This window comes from Hemitrygon akajei, unplaced genomic scaffold (genome assembly GCF_048418815.1).
Source record: "Hemitrygon akajei unplaced genomic scaffold, sHemAka1.3 Scf000061, whole genome shotgun sequence".
NCBI lineage: Eukaryota > Metazoa > Chordata > Chondrichthyes > Myliobatiformes > Dasyatidae > Hemitrygon > Hemitrygon akajei.
In genome coordinates, this window is record NW_027331947.1 from 4003897 (window position 1) to 4010745 (window position 6849).

A 6849-nucleotide genomic window follows, 5' to 3' on the forward strand; every position below is an offset into this window, starting at 1 on the left:
GAGGCCATTCACCTGCTCAGACTGTGGGAAGGGATTCACTCGGTCATCCCAGCTACTGGTACACAAGTCAGCTCACACCGGGAAGCGGCCGTTCACCTGCTCAGACTGTGGGAAAGGATTCACTTCATCATCTCAACTGAAGGTACATCAGCGATTTCACACCAGGGAGCGGCCGTTCCCCTGCTCAGACTGTGGGAAGGGATTCACTTGGTCATCTCAACTGAAGGAACATCGGAGAGTTCACACTGGGGAGAAGCCGTTCACCTGCTCAGACTGTGGGAAGGGATTCACTTGGTCATCTCAACTACAGAGACACCAGCGAATTCACACTGGGTAGAGGCTGATCACCTGCTCAGACTGTGGGAAGGGATTCACTGGGTCATCTCAACTACAGAGACATCAGCGAGTTCACACTGGGTAGAGGCTGATCACCTGCTCAGACTGTGGGAAGGGATTCACTTGGTCATCTCAACTACAGAGACACCAGCGAATTCACACTGGGTAGAGGCTGATCACCTGCTCAGACTGTGGGAAGGGATTCACTTGGTCATCTCAACTACAGAGACACCAGCGAATTCACACTGGGTAGAGGCTGATCACCTGCTCAGACTGTGGGAAGGGATTCACTGGGTCATCTCAACTACAGAGACATCAGCGAGTTCACACTGGGTAGAGGCTGATCACCTGCTCAGACTGTGGGAAGGGATTCACTGGGTCATCTCAACTACAGAGACATCAGCGAGTTCACACTGGGTAGAGGCTGATCACCTGCTCAGACTGTGGGAAGGGATTTACTTGGTCATCTCAACTACAGAGACACCAGCGAATTCACACTGGGTAGAGGCTGATCACCTGCTCAGACTGTGGGAAGGGATTCACTGGGTCATCTCAACTACAGAGACATCAGTGAGTTCACACTGGGTAGAGGCTGATCACCTGCTCAGACTGTGGGAAGGGATTCACTGGGTCATCTCAACTACAGAGACACCAGCGAGTTCACCCTGGGTAGAGGCCGATCACCTGCTCAGAATGTGGGAAGGGATTCACTCGGTCATCTCAACTATGAAGACACCAGCGAATTCACACTGGGTAGAGTCTGATCACCTGCTCGGTCTTTGGGAAGAGATTCTCTCAGCCAAATCAACTAAATGTGTATCACTGACTTTTACACTGGGGAGAGGCTGTTCACCTACTGTGAATGTGGGAAGTGATTCACTGAGTCATCTAACCTTATGTAAATATCGCTTTGGCTAGCAACTTAATATAGGGGGTCATAGCCCCCCAGCCTAGAAAAGAAATCTCATTTGGGTGGATGCTGCGTGATGTGTCCCCTGTTACAAATCAGTACTGTACCCCGAAATACCAAACCGTACACAATATGTGATTAAACAATTGATCTTTATAATTCTTACTTTGACTGAGGCAATGATGTACAGTATATCAGTAAAGTTTCCCGTAACATTTGACTTCATTGTTATGTATTATCTTGCACCTTCTACCTCACTGAGTTTTCCAGGAATCAGTTTTTGCTAGAACAACAAGAGGTTTAATTGATTGCAGCACCTGGTGGGGTAAGAGTTATAAGCTACGATCATAGGGTATGACAGGAAAGATTCTAGCATTTTGTTATGAACCAAAACACTTCAGAAACGAACCAGCAGCAATAGACTGCACCTGGAGTCTGGTTTTGATGTTAAAACCACTATCTTCATTAGGATCTTCTTATAATCTAGTAACTTAGGCAAGATAAACAAAAGTTAACAGTGCTATGTATATATATATATATATATATATATAAATATATATATATATATATATATATATATATATATATATATATATATATGTGTGTGTGTGTGTGTGTGTGTGTGTAGATATAACTCCCAAGCTATTGAGCTCGGTGTTGGGGGGGGGGGGGGGGGGGGTGGGGGTGGAGAACTAGGTTTAGAGTCTTGAGATGGTTAGGTATGAAAGTTTAGTTCATTCATGGAATAAGGGATGGGAGAGAGAGATTTGTAATCCAGGGTAAATGCAGAGAGAAGGCAATTACGTTGAATTCCACAGGTTCCACGGTGGTAAAATGAGATAACAGTCGCCGTAGATTTTATCTGTCGTCGTTCCAAATACACATACGCATTATCACCGAAAGTGACTTGTCACAGGGATATGAATCGCCACACCACATACCCAGGCAAAGTTTAACACGTAAGTGGTCTCCACAGGATTCCCCAAACAAAATCCACTCCTGTGGATTATTCGGGGTGACAGGCGCACATTCGATGTGCACTGGATCGATAATCAAACCGCCCTTGTGGGCAGAGGAGAGTTCCAAACAGTGACCCTTGGCCACTAGCTTCCTTGTCCAAATCCTTTTGTTCTCTTTCTTTGCGTCCTTCTGTCTGTGAGTGTCTGTGTCCTCGCTTAAAACCAAACAAACTGCGAGTAATGTAAACAAGCTGCAAGTCAGACAGTCCCGCCTCCTTGAGCTCTCTCTCTCTGTAAAAATCAAAAATGAGCTGAGAAAGTCAGCGGCTGACGTCATTGTCAGTCCCCACCTCACTCTGGCACTCTCTTAAAGTGACAGTCCACAGCAAACGAAACTTAGGGATTCATAACACTTCCCCTCTTCCCAAAAAATAATTCTTGATCTCGAAGAGCAAAATTTTAACTGCAAACTACAGTATATAAAACAATACACATACGGTTATCATGTAACACATTGCAGAAGCGTTTACAGATACCAGATTCTGCTTCACTATTAAAACTGTGAGCTTAGCATCTGGAAAGACAATCGGCAATGATATTGTCCGTGGATTTTATATGCGTTATCACAATAGCATATTCTTGCAAAATCAGATGCTAGTATAACAGTCTTCTGTTTTTGTCCTTTACCTTACTCAAAAACACCAACAGATTATGATCAGTATAAACTACAAGATGTTCCTGCACAGGGCAAACACAGACATCGAAATGCCGCAAAGCCAAGATGAGTGACAACAACTCTTTCTCTAAGAACCATAGAACATTACAGCACAGAAACAGGCCTTTTGGCCCTTCTTGGCTGTGCCGAGCCATTTTTCTGCCTAGTCCCACTGACCTGCACCTGGGCCATATCAACCCAAACGCCTCTCATCCATATACCTGTCCAGGTTTTTCTTAAATGTCAACAATGAGCCCGCTAAGGTGGAATAATTTCTTTGATGCTCATTGAATTTTCTCGAAAAGTAAGCTGCAGGCTGTTCAACATCATCATCATCTTTCTGTAATAACACTGCCCCGGCAGCTTCATCACTGGCATCCACAGCTATAGAAAATGGCTTTGTAATGTCAGGTGCCCTGAGTACAGGATAATGACATAAAAATGGCTTTCAATCGATCAAATGCCTCCTGACAAGGCTCGGTCCAAACAAACATTTTACCCTTCTTGAGGAGATTAGTCAGAGGAAGGGCGGTATAAGCAAAGTTCTTACAGAACTTACGATAATATCCAACCATTCCCAGAAGCCTTTTAAGAGCCTTCTTAGCAGTCAGAATAGGAACTTGAGAAATTGCCTGGACTTTTGCCTGAACAGGAGCCCACTTGCCTTGAGCTACAACATAGCCAAGATAGGTCACAGTGGCATGGCAAAATTCACTCTTAGCTAAATGTAAGGCTGGCCTGGGAAAGCCTGTCAAACAGCTTCTCTACTGCAGAGATATGTTCTTCCCAAGTGTCACTCCCTGTGACTAAGTCATCGGTATAGGCATCTGTGTGGTCTAACCCTCGAATTACAGAATCAAACGTTCTCTGGAATGATCCTGGACCATTTTTTCATTCCAAACGGCAAAACTGTATCCATACAACTCAGAAGGTGTCACAAACGCAGACATTTCTCTCCCTCTGTCCATCAAAGGAACACACCAATACCATTTCAACAGATCAATCTTCGTTGGAAATTTAGCTTTTCCAACTTTATCGATGCAATCATCCACCCTAGGGATAGGATAGGCATCTGTTTTTGTTACTGCATTTACCTTCCTATAGCCAGTGCAAAATCTAACACTGCCATCAGATTTGGGCACAATAACACAGGGTGATTCCAATCTGATGCTGCAGGACTAATAATACCATTTCCCAGCATATTTTCAATTTCTTGCTCAGCCAATTTACACTTTTCTACTTTCATATGATATGGGTGTTGTTTAATAGGTTTGGCTTGACCAATATCTACATCATGTACTACGACCGTGGTTTGCTTGGGAGCATCAGGAAATAAATCTTTAAACTTCAGAGTTAATTCCTTCAGCTGTTGTTGTTGCTTTGGCTGCAGATGAGACAACTTGTTATCAATGTTTTCTAGAACAACAGAGTTCATTAGCCTAACTGCGACCTTGTTTGGCTTGTAAAAAATGTCAGACGAGTCAATTGTTTCATTCTCAGGGTTACCAGGTTCATAAGTTTTGACAACAACACTCACAGATGGTGCGTCTTTGTCAAAATAAGGCTTTATCATATTTATGTGTACAACCTGTGTTAGTTTACGTCAGTCGGGTGTTTTAATAACATAATTCACATCATTAATTTGAGAGCCTATTTCATACGGTTCATTGAATTTCACCTGGAGTGGATTCGTCAACATTGGAGATAAGGCAAGCACCTTATCCCACACTTTCTATTTTCTTTCGCAAGCCCGTTTATCAAACCAACAGTTTATTTTGTTTTGAGAAATCTTTAAGTTTTGTCTCACTGGACTACACGCTTGGTGTAGTTTATTTTTGAACTTCAAAACATAGTCTAACAAGTTAACATGTACATCCCCATCAATCCACTGTTCCTATAACAAGGTTAAAGGTCCCCTCAGTCTACAACCAAATAGAAGTTCAAGTCGACTAAACCCCAGTGATCCTGTACTGACTCTCTTACTGAGAACAAAAACAAATATATTCCTTCATCACAGTCTTTCCATTTTCAACACAGTATGTCTTAATCATTGTTTTGAGTGCAGAATGAAAACTTTCTACAGCCCTTGTGATTCCAGACGGTACGCAGATAATGTTATTTGTTCAGCTCCTAGTTCAAAAACTACCTACTGAAATAATCCAGGTGTAAAATTACTTACTTGATCAGACTGGATTTCTTTAGGCAATCCAGAAGAAGTGAAAAAAAGAACAACTTGGTAAGAACTTTGGCGACAGTATTAGCTTTAATATTTCTGAGAGGTATTGCCTCTGGGAATCTGGCTGCAGTACACATAATACTTTGTAGTTAGCAGGTACTGATGGCCAGCTTTAGTCTTTGGCAATGGGCCAACACAATCCTTTCAGAAAAGGGTTCACCGAATGCACGTATAATCCACAGTGGGACCACTGGGATGACCTGGTGGGGTTTACCCACAGCTGGACAAGTGTGACAGGTTTGCAAAAGGTCACATCTTTCCTGAAATTAGGCCAGTACAATTATTTCATAACCCTGTTTACAGTTATATTCACTCCAAAATGGCCACCTAAGAGCATACTGTGGGCAAAAGTTAAAATTTCAGCCCTACAAACTTTAGGAACTACAACTTGGTGAACAATTGCCCATTCCTCACTCGCTGGTATAGCAGGTGGCCTCCACTTCCTTATTAACACTCCATCCTTGAGATAATACCCTACTGGCACTTTCTTAATATCATCATCTGAGAGAGCTGTTTCTTTTAAAGCTTCAATCTCAGGGTTTCGGTTCTGTTCTGCTATAAACTCCTTCCTAGACAGGGATAAATCTTTCTCATCAGACTTACTACCTGAATCTTGTTGAAACAATGAAGGCAGAAAAGTCCCTGACAAGTCATTATTACCGTAATCCCGATTGTGGCTATCATGGGTATCAGAATCATGCTGCACAGAACTGTCTGCGTCGGCTGAATTTTTAGTTATACTTCGAGTTACTGCGCTGGAAGGATAAATGTTAAAATCCATCTGTGGGTAGTCCGTGGTTGGCTTAGTTGTCAACTACACTGCAGGTACTACTTTATCATCTGCCAGGTCATTCCCTAACAGCAAAGTAACATCTTCCACCGGTAAACTGGAACACAATCCAATCTTAACAGGTCCCGAAACCAACCTTGACTGTAAAGTTACCTTGTACAATGGCACAGAAACATCACCGCCCCCAATGCCTTTAATAAGATTTATCTCACCAGTTTCAGTTTCATCACCAAACTTTAAAATGCTGTCCAATATAAGTGACTGAGAAGCCCCTGTATCTCATACAATTTTCAGTGGTACCGGGGTTGACCCTTCCTTTAATAATACAATCCCATCTGACATAAAATAATCAAATCTCTTCTTAACTGGGTCAGGCCTCTCAAATCCTTATCTAGCCTCAACAGAATGTTCAGAACCCTGTGGGTTTACAGGTGCTTCAACAGACTGATCACAGGCATTCGGGACTGCCTCCTTTTCCTTGCTCTCCCCCAGGAGGTAACAATTATCCTTCATATGACCAGCTTTCTTACAACAGTAACAAGTAAGACCAGCATATTTCTCCTTCAACTGCTTCCCTTCATCCCTACTCTTGTCACTAGTCCCAGCTTTAATTTCTGGTTTACCCTGGTGATCCCTGCTACTCTTTTGGAAGCTCTTATTCGGGATAAACTTAACCTTATGAGTTAAAGCAAACTCATCTGCTAATCAGCAGACCCCTGCAAAGTGGCAGCATCCTTTTCATCTAAATATCTCTTTATGTCTTCAGGCACACATCCTCTAAATTCTGCAATTTAAACCAACCCTTTCAAGCTGTTAAAATCATCATTTATATTTTTATATGTGCACCAGCGGTCAAAACACAAAAAACTTCTCATAAGCAAGATCCATATAAGTCTGGTTCAC